The sequence below is a fragment of the Ipomoea nil genome, unplaced genomic scaffold (assembly GCF_001879475.1).
Source record: "Ipomoea nil cultivar Tokyo-kokei standard unplaced genomic scaffold, Asagao_1.1 scaffold0465, whole genome shotgun sequence".
Lineage (NCBI taxonomy): Eukaryota > Viridiplantae > Streptophyta > Magnoliopsida > Solanales > Convolvulaceae > Ipomoea > Ipomoea nil.
Window position 1 is genome coordinate 2809693 of NW_017616893.1, and position 17908 is coordinate 2827600.

At 29.5% G+C, this 17908-nt stretch overlaps 1 long non-coding RNA gene across 1 annotated transcript; it reads right to left on the reverse strand.

The window, feature by feature from the left end:
* Positions 1 to 4241: 4241 nt before the first annotated feature.
* LOC109173022 lies at positions 4242 to 17536 on the reverse strand. The gene is made up of 3 exons (XR_002052836.1): positions 17525 to 17536; positions 15469 to 15475; positions 4242 to 4319 (listed from the first exon to the last, which is right to left on the reverse strand). It is a non-coding gene; the product is annotated as an uncharacterized LOC109173022 (long non-coding RNA).
* Between the last annotated feature and the right edge of the window lie 372 nt (positions 17537 to 17908).

Below are 17908 nucleotides of genomic sequence, written 5' to 3' on the forward strand. Positions count from 1 at the left end.
AAATTGAGCAAAAACACAAAAGTCTGGGACTAAATTGAGCGAAACACAAAAGTCTGGGACGATATTAGGTCACCAAAGTCGTTTAGGACGAAATTGAGAAAAACCACTATAGTCGAGGACGATTTTGGGTATTAACTCTATTTTAATACGAGTTTATTTTTAGCGTACTGCATGCTAATTTTTAGTATGTTGTTAGTTAAAATGAACTTGCAATATATTCAAAATAAATATGTGTTAGAAGTTCTGTTACATAAAGTCTTGTCCACGATAGAAGCATTGTATTATGAAATATTGTACCAAGTGTATGGACTAATTCAAGAGGCATAATAGGTTTGAAGATGATGGCTAGACTAGATCAAAGTAAAGTCAGTCCCATGAAGATGGGTTGGGGGTTGAGTATATTAGCCAATTCTTATACCATAGAACTAGGGTTCACTGCACCATTGTGGATCCTGAATTGTACAAAAAATTACCGTATATGTTTAGAGTTAATATATTATGATCATATTTGGTAAAATAATTCGTCTATCAATTATTTTTGGTTTATTTGACCACTATTAGCTGTTTGACTTGGTTAAACATTCAATATGAATATTTGATTAATTAGTTTTTCGTAATAACTTATTGTTCAAAATGCTAAAATTCAAAAAGCTGCCCAAAGTAGATTTTTCGATTAGCTTTTTGAGAAAGTCATGTGTGTAATCAGCTAGCAACTAGCAGCTAATTTACCAAATACTTTTCTACTATACAATCAGTTAATGCTATCAACTAGTCAAACCCATTAATCTAATCAACTAACATCCATTTACTAAACACCACCTATGTGTTTGCAGTTAACATATTATGGCCCTGTTTGATAAATGGCTGTTAGCTGTTAGCTGTTAGCTGATTGTGTTAATTAGAAGGTATAACTAGTTGATAACATTAGCTGTTCTAGAAAAGTGTTTGGTAAATTAGTTGTTAGCCGATAGGTGTTTGGTATAATTTCTTTTTTGAAAAAGCTAATTGAAAAAGTTGCTTGGAGTAGCTTTTTGAATTTTAGTATTTTGGAGTTGCAAAAAGCTAAGCCAATTAACCAAACACTTATATTGATATTTTAACTAAATCAAATAATTAATAGTGGTCAAATAAGTCTGACGGTCTATAGGCCAATTTTTTACCAAACAGGATCATATGTGTCTAGAAATAAATTGAAAGAACATAATATGTTAATTACAGACACATAATGTACAGTTCGTATATTATGTACTTGCAATTAACATATTATATGCATATAATTAACATATTATATATGTACCTTCAATTTTATTTATAGACACATAATTTGTTAATTGTATACACATAATATGAATATCATTTTAGACCATAATAATCTATAATACGAGGTGAAACCTGATTTTTGCCGCTTAGTGTATGGAAATTTTGCAAGGCTCCCAGGGAATACAATATCTAATTATTCTTATAGCAATCAATTGAGTTTCTAGCTAGCATTCTAAGGGTGTGTTTGGTTGACATGTTTAGCTTTGAGGAATGAGTATGAAAAATTGAAAGTGATTGGTATTGTTTGATTGATAGGTTTTTAGAACACTATTATAGATTTCAAATACTCCATTGATAAATTCATACCCAAATAAAATAAGTGTATCATCCCTTTTCATTCCTTTATTCCTTCTTATCCCCTTTGATTAGTGCTTTTAAATTTTTTTTTTTTGTTTTTTTTTTTTTTTGTTTTTTGTTCATATTTGTGTTTTGAATGTCTTTATATTAGAATCATTTGTCTTGATTTTGTGTTTTTGTATTTTTTAAATCTGTATTCCTATTATAGGATCATACATAACCAACAACATTATTGATAATCATTCTCATTCCACCATATTACCAAACATGCAAAATACTTTCACAAAAATCCATTACCATTACCAAATATTTAATATATATTCCGATTCTGATTCCCATTTGCGAACATGACCGGTTATTAGATTTTGGTGGCCCCATTCTGGTAAATAAATTAGGCCCTACCAAAATCACAATCTTAAAAAATAAATAAATAAATAATAATAGTAATAATAATAATAATAATAATAATAATAATAATAATAATAATAATAATAATAATAATAATAAGGTGGTAAAATGTTGTTGTGCGCAAAGAAAAAAAAAACATATTATAAAATAAATTACAATAACAACAACAACAACAACAATAATAATAATAATAATAATAATAATAATAATAATAATAATAATAATAATAATAATAGTGCGGAACAACAAAGTTGGAGTAGCACTCAAGTTTCAAACATTTAACCTTCAAGTTGAAATACAATAAGCACATATTCCTACCATTCCTCTATGGAGCTTTATAAGTTCAATTGAAATCTTTTAGTTTTTATTTCTAAACTAGCTAGGTAAAAATTAAATATTGGACCGTCTAAAATTTGGGGCCCTCTAAAATTTGAGGGTCCTGTGCAGTAGCTCAGCTTGCACAGCCTAAAATTTAACTCTGTTTGCGAATCAAACACAACCTAAGTATTTTTTGCTATTTAATCATCTCATTCCAAGTTTATTGTTCATCCATTATTAATATAGGAAATGATCCGTTGTTAAATTGGAAAGTTAAACTATAACACCATCATCACCATCATCACCATCACCACCATCATCACCATCACCATCATCACCACCATCACCACCATCACCATCATCACCACCATCACCACCATCACCATCACCACCACCACCATCACCACCATCACCATCATATTGTTAATCATTATTAAAAAAAATTAAAATCCTAATATTGTTAATCATTATATTATTGTTAATCATTCCAATTTCATCATCAAAAGGAGTATCATTATATTGATACTAATATAATGATACTCCTTTTTTAATTAGAGAATGAGATTACTAATTGAAGAGGCCGGTAATCAAATCCCATAGTTGTGTTTTAAAAAGTTGTCAACCAAACACTAACTATGATTTTGATTCTCATTCCTAATGTGTAAACCCAGCATGAACCACACACACCCATAAATTATATCGTATATCAAGGTCTACCATGCACATTGAGAACCCTAATTTAGATTACATAATTGCCGTTAACGTACTATGCGGGGGCAATTATAGTCAAGTTGGTTGGACTGTTGGCTTGGTAACCACAAAGTTCTAAGTTTGACTCTTTATGAGAATTGTCTATTGGCGTTCTTGGTTTGAGCCAATTAAGTGATTAACTACAGGCGACCTAGGATGGTTTAACTTAGCTTCTTGTGGCTATTTATGCTAGCTAAGGTCACAAGGCAGACTTCACTCGGCCAATAGTTCACCTTTGAGTAGTGATTGCAAACTTTCTCATAAATTAAAGTTAACATATTATGTAACTTTAGTTAACAGATAATATATATATATATATATATATATATATATATATATATATATACACGAAAGGTACATAATATGTTATTACAATAAATATATAATATGTTAACTGCATGTAATGTATCTAGGTAGGGTCTATAATGCTTATGGTAGAACCTAACCTATGAGGTAAGGATTGCGCAATACATCAGTACATCACTAGGCATAACACGTATCGAATATTTTCTGAATCCTTGTGGAATAATACAAAATAAATTTTTCAACGAAGATGTGAATCAGAAAAAAGGAAAAAAAAAATTGATGGACGAAACTACGGGATTGTTTCAGTCAAAAATTGATTATTAATTGTCGTTAGACAACTTACATTTTAATGCATTTAAATTCTTAATTTTGTATTACGACTCATAGTTGGTTAAATTAAATTTTAATCCACTCTTTCAATACAACAATAATAACATTCTAGGAGGGACTCTTTCGTAGATTCTTAGTGTAATTATTTCAATTCTTAATAATTTTACTAATCAAAATAAGTTATAGGTTATTATTGAATATTGACTGCGAATTTTCTTTTGAGAAAATTGTAATTTATGTTCCTTACAAATATGTCAATTAACAATATCACCCCTGAATTATTATTGGTTAAAATTTGTCCCTCAATTTTCAAAACGTGACATATATCGTTCCTCCCTTAATATGAAGAAAGAGAAACATTGTTGTCGGCAGAAGGAGAACAAACGAAGAAAGAAAAATGGAGGAAAAAAACATGGTCTTCGATCAGATAAGACAGCGGATAACCACATTTACATCACTAATAATTTAGGGAAAGGACAATATACGTCACATTTTAAAAATTAAGGGACAAAATTTATACCACTAATAATACAAAAATGACATTGATAATATAATTGACATATTTGTGAGGTACATAAATTACAATTTTCCTTCTTTCTTTTCTATTTTAAGCCATAGGGGCAATAATCCATGGACATTTTGTTTAAATATTGGCACAACTTGATTGTAATTTATACTTTTATGCACATTCACTAACAATGTGACGACATTCATCCACAACGTGGCAAATATTCATCGTAGAGATATTATGTATTCTAGAACTTTCTCTCTAGTGGATCACACTAATTTCCTCCATTCTCAAACAATACAATAATGTCTATTGAAATAATTCATAAACAATAATATATTTTGTGTGTTAACTATAATAAATATTAAGACAGTACCCTTAAAATATATATATATATATATATATATATATATATATATATATATGTATATATATATATATACATATATATATATATATATATATATATATATATATATATTAAGACAGTAGACAAATAGTTTTACAATATTATTTTAGAGAAACATTAATGCACATAACTAAAATTTCGTAAAAAAATGTTGCTAAATTGTGTCGTGAAAATTGAAATTCAAATAGTAAGTTGTTGTAAAAGTTATTTTTTTTTAGTTAATGACCATTAAAAAGGTATAATTAAAAATTATAAATATCAAATATAATTATATATAACTATTTTCAGTGATTAATGGCAACGAATTATACCTTTAAATCAGTCAAAATAATAAAGTGATCACAAATGTTGTATAACCTACATACATTTCATTTTTAACTTTTGTTTTTGTTGGGATAATGGGATTTGGACCCATGACCTTTTAAGATCATGGGTTGTCCCCCTCTTGCCCCTAGATTAGAAGTTATCTAACGTTTTCAATTAAAAGAGTTTATTCATAAAATTAAATTATAATATAGCTTCAAAATTGCAGTTTATACATTCTAAAGACATTTTCATATATTAAGAATTAAACTGAGCATATATATACAAAAGCATGAAATTATGGAAAAGTATGCAATTTTCTTTAATTTAAATAATTAAATTATAGAATATGTAAATAAAACAACGTCAATGAGAGTGTATTAGATTATTAGATCAACTTTGCGAAATTATTACTTGTGTTATTTGTAATGAAGAAAATGAATTGCTTAGGGGCTTTGTTTGTATGTTGGGCGTTACTTAGAGTTACATGGTTAAGTTGTGGGTAATATTTCACGGATTGTGTTTTTGTTAGGAGAAAGAATATAGAAGAGTGCTTTTAGATAAAAGATTATATTCTCTCTTGTCCATTTACAAAATACGAGATGTGAGTGATTGTAGAAATGTGAGCCAACCACTAACGTACTATTGCTATTCATAACTTGTTAATATAATATAATAGTCAATAGTTTATTATTTTGTTTGGTTAATTATATTTGTTTCAGGTACAGAATTTTTATATTCATAAGGTACGAAATTTCATAATACAAGATATAAAAAGTCATAACAAAAAATACAAATACATGAATCAAGGTCTATAATGTAGTGTGAATCCTGATCCATAATATAACGATTGGTGAATAATGTTGCTCAAACACATAAAATATCCTAGAAGTAAAACAAATACAATTTATAAAATAAAACAGCAGGTAGACATAAATTTAGCGCTGTCGCTCCAATCCACTTCCATATATATAGAAGCTAGTTCCTAGAACATATCGTAAAAGCTTAACTAGGTCCCGTACGTGTATATTCTTTGTCCCTGTAGTCTCTTTGGTTAGTGGTTTACTCCATAGGAAACTAAGTTGATGGGTAATATAGGCATATAGCCCACCTAGCTATTCTATGTATGATGGGACATTGTAAAGATTATGGTTTCAAATCTTTACTTTTTTTTTTTTTTTTTTTAATTTTATTTTATTTTATCTACCTAACAAATAAGAGAGGCGGAAGGGAAGATTATAGATTTATAATAACAGCTTTAAATTCATAATTCATAATCCGATTCACTAATAAATCCTTACTGTTTAAATTTATAATTATAAAATTTAAATTCTTGCCCGCATACAAAAGAAAAAATCCTCAACCTCCCAGTTAATCAGTTCATTTAATCGAATCAAATTAATCGAAATTTTTAAACCTTTAACGGTTAACCGACCAAAATTTCTATTACTAAATTAACCGAATTGAAATTTTTTGGTTAGTAAGTCAGTTAACCGATTAAATGAAAATTTAATTAAATTTTGAAATCCTTAATTTTTTTTTTTAAAAAAAAGATTATCATTGCACATTATTACACATCAATACCTATAATAATAAATTTATAAGCAGTTTGGGCAAAATAAATCTATAAGCACTACAATTATAAAAGCACAAGTTGTCTACATGGGCAGCTCAGTTGGTCATATGGGTGAAGTTTGAGAAGAATGACTAGGGATCAAGTCTCACTGGCGGCTTTGTGGGAGCAACTTCTCAAAGTGAGGGGCCTCCTTGTGTGTAGTATGCAAAGGTTTAGCCCTCTGTGGTTCAGTTCATGGTTTTTCAAATCGAATTAACCTTTAACTACAATTATGTAAATTCCTTAACCACTAACTGAACTGAACTTTATCAGTTAAAAATTGATCTGATTAACCAAATTTCTTCGGTTCGGTCGATTAACCGATTTTTAACCGAAGTTTGCACACCCCTCAGTGGAAGGGTCATTAGGTGGAAGGACCGTATCAATGTTTGATGCCCACAAGGAGTCCAACACATGTCCTTACCCCAATCTACTGCTTAGAAACTGATTGAGTTGTCTATGCAAACTTAAATTTTAAATTCTTTTAGAGCATTACATGTATGGTGTGAGTTAAATGCACTGTTAGCATTTTTACAACATAATTATAAAAGATATGAGGTTAAGTCGGGATTCCTTGTGTGCAGTGAGCAAAAATCTAGTCTCTGTTGACTAATTGAGTTATCATAATTTACCTTTTCATAATCTTATCAGGCCGGGATACAAAAGCACATGTAATAGACATATATTAATTAGTTGAGTCACCGTGATTTATTCGGTCATCAACTTACTTTGTACTCTTGTCACAAGAAGTATATATGAGGTTACACTAAATAGAGAATGACAAGTCAGAGCAATGAATTGAATAGTGTTTCAAAACTCGAGGGTTATTAGTGGCAAATGTGCATGCACAATTAAAGAAAGGAAAATTGTAGATTTAGTGATTGAGTTATAATATAAGTGTAATTTTTGTTCGTAATTAATATGACATTGTAATAGCACCTCATAATTAATTACTAAGGTGGCATATTTAGTTATCCTTTTGATAGACGTCATTATTTTGAACAGAAAATTCACATGTATTTTTTGCTTGAGTTAATTCAATTGTGATCAATGGCAATTTAGTAACTTATGAATATTGCATGTAATTCTTTCAATTATTAGTAATTCTAATTCTCACATTACAAATACCTTAAACCTTAACAAATGCTCTCTTCTCTATCCAAATCGCGACTAAATCATCCACAAAAGATTATATTATTTCTAATCTGTAGTAGGAACTTGAGGTATTATTTAAGTTTTCATCTATGTAAATTAGATTAGAAATACAATTTTACCCTTTGTATGTTGGTGCTGTTTCGGTTTCTGTATAAAGTAACTATATCCATCATAGAAAGGATTAATTAAATATCTCACTAATTAAATGTATTATTAAAACTTCATATTAATTAGGGAGGAAAATAACATATACTTTAAAACTTGAGGATTAAAATTACAATTTTTGCTAAAGTATATAAAGGAAGGAGATGAGTAGATGATGGAGACTCGTTGAAGAAACCATTGACAACATTAATTAAAAGCACACTTCAATTACTCTTAGTGGGTGTATTCAATCATGACTTTTGTGGAGTTTTAAAGACTTTTAAAATGATAAATTTTAATAAACTTTGATTGACTTTCATAGAGTCGTTCAAAATTTTTTAAAACTTTATAAGACTCTATAAAAGTCTATATAAAAAACATTCATAGACTTTTATCAACTTTTTATTTTAAAAAGTATACAAAAGTCATTGAAATTCTAAATAGAATACATCATTACAAACTTTCAATGATTTCTACTTTCCTATTCGTACTATAAAATATATTGATTTCTACTTTCCTATTCGTACTATAATTCTGGGTTAAATTCTATTCTAATATCATAAAATAATGTAATACAATTCCTATTGTAATCTATCTATCTATCTATACATCTATACTACATATCTATACTATATATAAAAACAAAATCCTGCAATTTTAACTTCCCGCCCAATTCCTAATAAATCTCTCTTCCTAATAAAATATATTGATTTCTACTTTCCCATTCGTACAATAATTCTGCGTTAAAATTGTATTCTAATATTATAAAATAGTGTAATACATTCTATACTATATATAAAAACAAAATCCTGAAATTTTAACTTCCCGCCCAATTCCTAATAAATCTCTCTTCCTAATAAAATATATTGATTTCTACTTTCCCATTCGTACAATAATTCTGCGTTAAAATTCTATTCTCATATTATAAAATAGTGTAATACAATCTATACTATATATAAAAACAAAATCCTGAAATTTTAACTTTCCGCCCAATTCCTAATAAATCTCTCTTCGTAATAAAATATATTGATTTCTACTTTCCTATTCGTACAATAATTTTGCGTTAAAATTCTATTCTAATAGTATAAAATAGTGTAATACAATCTATATCTATACTATGTATAAAAACAAAATCCTGAAATTTTAACCTCCCGCCCAGTTCCTAATAAATCTCTCATCCTAATAAAATCTACTGATTTCTACTTTCCCATTCGTTCAATAATTCTGCGTTAAAATTCTATTCTAATATTATAAAATAGTGTAATACAATCTATATCTATACTACATATAAAAACAAAATCCTGAAATTTTAACTTCCCGCCCAATTCCTAATAAATCTCTCTTCCTAATAAAATATATTGATTTCTACTTTCCCATTCGTACAATAATTCTGCGTTAAAATTCTATTCTAATATTATAAAATAGTGTAATACAATCTATATCTATACTATGTATAAAAACAAAATCCTGAAATTTTAACCTCCCGCCCAGTTCCTAATAAATCTCTCATCCTAATAAAATCTATTGATTTCTACTTTCCCATTCGTTCAATAATTCTACGTTTAAATTCTATTCTAATATTATAAAATAGTGTAATACAATCTATACTATATATAAAAACAAAATCCTTAAATTTTAACTTCCCGCCCAATTCCTAATAAATCTCTCTTCCTAATAAAATATATTGATTTCTACTTTCCCATTCGTACAATAATTCTGCGTTAAAATTCTATTCTAATATTATAAAATAGTGTAATACAATCTATACTATATATAAAAACAAAATCCTGAAATTTTAACTTCCCGCCCAATTCCTAATAAATCTCTCTTCCTAATAAAATATATTGATTTCTACTTTCCCATTCGTACAATAATTCTGCGTTAAAATTCTATTCTAATATTATAAAATAGTGTAATACAATCTATATCTATACTATGTATAAAAACAAAATCCTGAAATTTTAACCTCCCGCCCAGTTCCTAATAAATCTCTCATCCTAATAAAATCTATTGATTTCTACTTTCCCATTCGTTCAATAATTCTACGTTTAAATTCTATTCTAATATTATAAAATAGTGTAATACAATCTATACTATATATAAAAACAAAATCCTTAAATTTTAACTTCCCGCCCAATTCCTAATAAATCTCTCTTCCTAATAAAATATATTGATTTCTACTTTCCCATTCGTACAATAATTCTGCGTTAAAATTCTATTCTAATATTATAAAATAGTGTAATACAATCTATACTATATATAAAAACAAAATCCTGAAATTTTAACTTCCCGCCCAATTCCTAATAAATCTCTCTTCCTAATAAAATATATTGATTTCTACTTTCCCATTCGTACAATAATTCTGCCCATTCGTACAATAATTCTGCGTTAAAATTCTATTCTAATATTATAAAATAGTGTAATACAATCTATACTATCTATATCTATACTATGTATAAAAACAAAATCCTGAAATTTTAACTTCCCGCCCAATTCCTAATAAATCTCTCTTCCTAATAAAATATATTGATTTCTACAATAATTCTGGGTTAAAATTTTATTGTAATATTATAAAATTGTGTAATACTATTCCTATTCTAATCTATATCTATTTTATATATTAGTGTTGCAAAAATCGTGTCGCTGGCCGCGGCGAGGAAGGCCGGAATCGGCATCCTCAGCGGCCGCCTCGTCGGCTGAACTATATCTATTTTTTAAGTTGTAAAGTGTCAAAAGTTCGGCAAGGCATAACTTTTGAATCCCTTGTCCGTTTTGGACAAATGTTTTTTTGAAATCGCGTATTTTTTCGAGATCTATCCACCGCAAACTGCCGTAGGCGGTTTGACCCACCAATTTCTAAAAAAAAAATACTTTATTAAAGAGTTTCTAAGAAAAAACTATGAGAACCTTATGTTTTATTAATGAATTTTTAAAATTTTTAATTAAACAATTGTCCCGTACATTATTTAATAATCTTTCTTTATAATTGGTCAAATTATTTAATTATGGTAAATTTAGGAATAATTAATGATGGTAATAGAAATCCTAGAAGAATATAGAATTGAACAATATTTAATTATTGTTATATTATTATTGTGACTCACGGAATACAAGAGTTAATGTCATTTTTGGTCCTAGACTTATTGGGGCATTGACACTTTTCATCCTCCATAATAAAAATTGTCACTTAGTAGGCACTGTTATTGATCGTTGGACAGTTTTGATCATCCGTCAATGACGCCGTTTGTTGACCGTGAATGAGAAGGGTTTTTCTGTCTTTTTATGTTCTAATCCTTGTATTTCTCCATCCATTGGTCACTGCTACATCCATTTCTTTAAACTGAGGGTTATCCGCTTCAGTCCTTTCTAACATTAAGAAACCATCTTCACCCAACTAACAATCACAAATTTTACATTTGACATCAATCTCAAGATAATGGAAACAAGTGCAGTTGGAATAGAAAGGGCGTTAGTCCATGCCTGTGGAAATTTTGTCAAGCATACAACATAACTAGCAAAGTCAGGAATATCACCCAACCTCTCCCTTAACCTTTCTGCATCAACTATAATAGGTATGCCCCTACTCTTTGCCTCCTGCACTACAATCAAAGCAGTCTCATGCAGCCTTCCATCTAAGTAGACAATATTTACTCCAAGCGCTGAAGACAGTTTTGATTTGGGTATGTAGACCCTCAGATATCATGGGTGGATATCCTGGAGTGAAAATGCACATGCGAGTTTTTTTTTTTTTTTTTTTTTTGGTTATCAACAATGACATATGTGAATGGTGAGTTTCCTCCTTTGGACACCGCCATAAAAGATGTATCAACACCATCCCTTTCAAGCTCATCAAGTATTCATTCGCCATGCGAGTCATCAGCAACCTTAGATATGATCCTTGGATTAAGACCAAGACAAATTTTATCATCCGGGTTTTATCAAAGCATTGCCAGTGTTACCACCTCCTTGAACCTCAAAGCTGGTGCTCCGAATTTTATCATCCGGGTTGGGGAATGAAGCTATAGCAGCCAGGAAGTCAACACCGGCCATTCCAACACCTCAGACAATGCGATTTTTGGGAAGCGGGCGGATTCCACATTTTCAGCTTGAAACTTCAATGAATTTCAGGTAGAATAACAGAGTTTTTGAGGTTGTGCACCAAGTAGTTGTGGTCAGAGAGAGAGAGAGAGATGTGAAGGATGTTTGTGGTCAATATGGAAGGGAGGACTTACGGTGCAAATTCTACATCACGCCATCTACAACTACAACTGCTATTTACCATAGGAGGGTTCGCCGACCTGCTGCCCTCTCTGCTACGCCGGAACCAAAAACCACCGGTGAAGGCCCCAACCTCGCCGGATCTGTTGCTGCACCGCCAGATCTGCCTTACAGGTCCGTCGCCGGAAGGAGTTACTGCCTCGTATGCTCGCCGTCGTACCCACAACTCGTCGAAGAAGAACCTCGCTGCTACTCACTACCGACGGTTACTACTTAGCCGCCAAGTCTCGCCATCTCACCTCACAGGAGTCGCAGCAGCGCTGGTCTAAACAAGATTAGAAAAATAAGACATAAAAAGACAGAAAAGCCCTTCTAATTCATGGTCAACAAACGACTTCATTGACGGAAGATCAAAACTGTCCAACGACCAATAACAGTGTCTACTAAGTGGCAATTTTTATTATGGAGGATGAAAAGTGTCAATGCCTCAATAAGTCTAGGACCAAAAATGACATTAACTCCGGAATACAATACAAAAATATTTAATTATGGTTATATTATTATTGTGCCCCACGACCATTATATACTAATAGTACTTGAAAAGAAACTAATAATAATAATAATAATAATAATAATAATAATAATAATAATAATAATAATAATAATAATAATAATAATGATAATATAAGTGGTAATAATAATAATATCTAAAAGTAATTAAGTGTTAATAACAATAGTAAGAATATTAACGTAAGAGTTGTAACATAGAATAAATTGTAATAATTAATAACTATAGTCTAGGATTAAATTTGGAATTGTCAGGAAAGATAAACTACCTCTGGTGAAATTAACTCTTAAATAATTATATATCGATTTAAATATTCTTAATATATTACAACAATTCCATTCCGTGCATCGCACGGGTGAAAATACTAGTTATTAGTAATTCTAATTCTCACATTACAAATACCTTAAACCTTAACAAATGCTCTCTTCTCTATCCAAATCGCGACTAAATCATCCACAAAAGATTATATTATTTCTAATCTGTAGTAGGAACTTGAGGTATTATTTAAGTTTTCATCTATGTAAATTAGATTAGAAATACAATTTTACCCTTTGTATGTTGGTGCTGTTTCGGTTTCTGTATAAAGTAACTATATCCATCATAGAAAGGATTAATTAAATATCTCACTAATTAAATGTATTATTAAAACTTCATATTAATTAGGGAGGAAAATAACATATACTTTAAAACTTGAGGATTAAAATTACAATTTTTGCTAAAGTATATAAAGGAAGGAGATGAGTAGATGATGGAGACTCGTTGAAGAAACCATTGACAACATTAATTAAAAGCACACTTCAATTACTCTTACGGGGTGTATTCAATCATGACTTTTGTGGAGTTTTAAAGACTTTTAAAATGATAGATTTTAATAAACTTTGATTGACTTTCATAGAGTCGTTCAAAATTTTTTAAAACTTTATAAGACTATAAAAGTCTATATAAAAAACATTCATAGACTTTTATCAACTTTTTATTTTAAAAAGTATACAAAAGTCATTGAAATTCTAAATTGAATACATCATTACAAACTTTCAATGATTTTGATTCTTATCATTTACAATTTTCTTACAAAAACATTTATAATATATCATAAAATTCTTCTTATTATATAGTTCTTCACCCACATCAACATTTTCAACATTATTATTTTTATCCATAGTATGTTGAGACTTATATGCTAATTACTTAGCTTATATATATTATTAATAAACATCAACAAAAAAAACTATTTCATTAGAAATTCATAACAATATTGAATAATAAAATTTATAATAAAAGACTTGATCAAATAAAATATTTAAAAATATAATTACAAGTTGCATAAAATAAAAAAATAAAAATCCAATATTAATAATATATAGAAAATTATCCTTGATATATTGCTAGGCATCATGCAAAGAACTATTATTTGCAATAGCAATTTGAGACTGCAAACAACAACAAGGTGCTACTGTTTGCAACTCCAAATTGTTGTTACGAACAGTAATTCGCTATTCGTAGTAACCTGTTGTTAATATATATATATATATATATATATATATATATATATATATATATATATTACGAATATAAACATAAAAATAATAAAAATCAAAATATATAAGTATTTATATGAATAGTATGAAACATATACTAAAATTTGACGATGAAAAATTTGCTTTGTTCATGTATTTAGGGAGAATTAGAGAAAGTTAGTGATAAAAAATTCATAGAAAAAAAAAATAAAAACCAATATAAACAAGCAATAATGAAGTAAAAATAATATTATTTCAAATTTTTAGATGAAGATTCTAAAGTTTATGAGAGAGAGAAAAAATTGGTAGAGTTTAGGTATGAGAAAAATATAGGATAATGAAGAAAAAAATAATTTTATTGAATTTAGATAGGTTTATAGAGTTTAAATAGGGAGAAAAAATAGAGTTAAATAGAGAGAGAAAACATTCAAAGTTGTTAGAAAGAAAATTTGAAATCTTGGGGTTGATGGTCGGATTTCAACTATTTATATTGGAGAAGGAAAAGTCTACAAAAGTCTTAAAATTAAAAAGTCTACAAAAGTTCATAACTTTTTGAATACCACATGACTTTTAAAAACTCTTTAAAAGTCTTAATCGAATACCACATGACTTTTAAAGACTCTTTAAAAATTTTGATTGAATACCGCCTGACTTTTAAAAACTCTCTAAAAGTTTGAATTGAATACCTCCAAACTTTTAAAGTTCATAAAAGTCTTTAAAACTCTATAAAAGTCATGATTGAATACACCCCCCTTAAACTAAACATTTTTTCTCTCCTCTCAAATACTCCGTAACATTTTCTTTCTCTCACCCCACCTTCAAAAGGCGAAGTCCCTCACTCACTGGGTCCCCACGCACTCCTAAGCGAAACAAAATTATGGAGATAAATCACGATAACTCAACGACTATTAGGTGAAAATGCCTAAGTGTTCTGATTTTTGATATACTATAAAAACTGCATTTTCTTATTTATTATATTTGAAAATGAACTTATATCTTTAATTTCTTCGTTGTAGGGACACTTGTTATAATATAACCTAGCATATTTGTTGTGCTTCTGCAGTTCTGCCATCCTTTTTTTTTTTTTTGAAAGTTACATCTGTTCATATATTTTCTCAACTTACTGAAACACAAAAAATCAATAACACTTTCACTGAGGCTTGAACTCATAATCTTCCAAATGAAAGTCTAACCCGAGTACCATTAGACCACATAGTCCTGGTGTAATAATTTGAGACCAATGGATTGTAATAATTTGAGACCAATGCAACTATGCAAGCTCATGTGAAGTCTAACCCTAACCCTTGAACTTTATATAATATCAACGTACAAATCAAACCAGTTTGTTCCCATTTGTAGTGTGGGCCAATATGAGCTAAGCTAGCTAGCTCGGACTATTAAATAACCAATCATTATTGTGTGGATAATGGTCCATACAGTTGTATGGATCATATTATCGAATAATGTATATTCAGTACACAAATAATGTATTTTGAGTATATTAAAATGTACATTGCATTCAAAAAAATAACATTATTTAAATACTTAAAGTATATTATTTCGTATAATATAATGTACATTCAATACACAAATAATGTAATTTTAGTATATGCCCGCATGGGTAGTTTAACTGGTCATAGATGTGAATGTTTGGAAGAATGACCAGGGATCGAGTCTCACCCGCGGTAGTGAGGGAGGCTCCTTATGTGTAGTAAGCAAAGGTCCCGGCCGGGGTGTTGTGCTTTGTCAGTGTGGGGGGCCCTTGCTGGTTAAATATAGATATCTTTTAAGTGATTACAAGTGAGTCAGTAATAATGTTATCCCTGTTTCCCTGTTAAAAAATAGCTACAAGGATAAAATATCAAAAGAAATAGAATAAAGAAGCTTAGCAATTAACTTTTAAAATGTCTCTGGGTTAATTGACACATCTAAAATAGAGAGGGACAAAAATTGAGAAAGGAAGGAGTATAATGTGGCTTGGACAACGATTTTTATATCCAGCATATTCTTCTGTCACAATTAATTCAAAACACCGCGACATGACTTCTTCCGGATGATGTCAAATCAAACAATGGATGTGCAGTGCCCCTTTTCATATATGTACAACAAAACTCATATCATGCAAAGGTAGTTGACATGAGAATGGTATTAAAGTTAGAACATGGTGGCAATAGACTCAAGAAAATTATAATGAAAGAGGGCCATGGGACATCCATGTGCTAGCCAAGCAATATATCTGGCTAGAAATTGAACTGGCCTAGCTCTGCATTTGTTAGGGCCCGGCATGGCATTTGCCTACTACCAACTTTCTTGTTTTATTGCTTTTGATACTTGTTGGTGGTTAGGTCAAAAGCAAAGCACCAAAAAGGGCCATATATGTATTATGGGGTGTTTGTCAAATGACTATTAGCTGATTGTTTTGTTGAATGCTACTGACTCTAGTAGAGTATAGTAGTAAATGCCCCCACACGGGGTTCAAACCTGAGACATCTCATTTGAGGGGCCATAGCTATGCTGCTCGACCACAAGACTTTTGTAGAAAAGCTGATAAATGACTGTTAGCTGATAGTTGTTAGCTGATAGGGGTAGTAAGTTTGACTAATTGATAGCATTAGCTGATTGTAGAAAAATATTTGGTAAATTGGTTGTTGATTGCTGATTACATACAAAATGACTTTCTCAAACAGCTAATAAAAATAATACTTTGAGCAATTTTTTAAATTTTAGCATTTTGGAGCAATAAGTTGTTACAAAAAACTAATTAATCAAACACTCAGGGCTCGTTTGGTTCGCTGGAAAATATTTGAAGGGAAATGGAATTGAAATTCCATGGAAAATAAATTCCAAGAAAATAGATTCCATTGTTTGGTTGGTGGAAAAGAAATTACTGGGAATATGAATTCCATTGTTTGGTTGAGTTTGGAATGGTAAGGAATAATGTGTATAATGACAAATATAACCCTACACAACAATAATAATATAATAATAATAAGAGTAATTAATAAAGAATGGTGAGGGTAAAATTGGCATATTAGTTTTCCATGGAAAACCTTTTCCATGGAAAACAAAATACCTAACAAAAGCTAAGAATTTGTTTTCCTTATACTCAAGGAAAACTTTTTCCAATGGAAAATGTTTTCCATCCAACCAAACAACATAAAACATCATTTTCCTTCACTTTTAGGGGAAAATGTTTTCCATCCAACCAAACACCCCCTCATATTGATTGTTTAATCAAGTCAAACAGCTAATAGTGGTCAAATATGTCAAAATTGACTGATAGACTAACTATTTTACCAAACTGTGCCAATATAAAATTTATGTAGCTCTATTATTCATTAATTAATTAATCTAAAACACATTTATTATGCAATCTGCAATCATACACTTGAGTGTTTTGAAAAGAAAGGCATCAAATCGACTTCTAAAAGTTGGAAGATATATGTGTAAGGAAGTGAATGCCACAAAATTTGGATGATAGCGATGTTTGGTTTAGTTATAATCGCTATTTCTTTCTTAATTCACAATTTTACATAATGTCATGCATTTTAGTGAGGGTGAGATAATGTCATGTGAATTCGAATTTTATTTTTACTGACATAATTTTATTTAATTAAATCGTATTAAAGTGGATTATACAGGATTAGTTTAACTTTAATTATGGAGTAATTAATATAAAAAAAAAAAACATGATATTTATTACCGTCATCATTGTAAAATTTGAGTCTATGTGATTAAAACT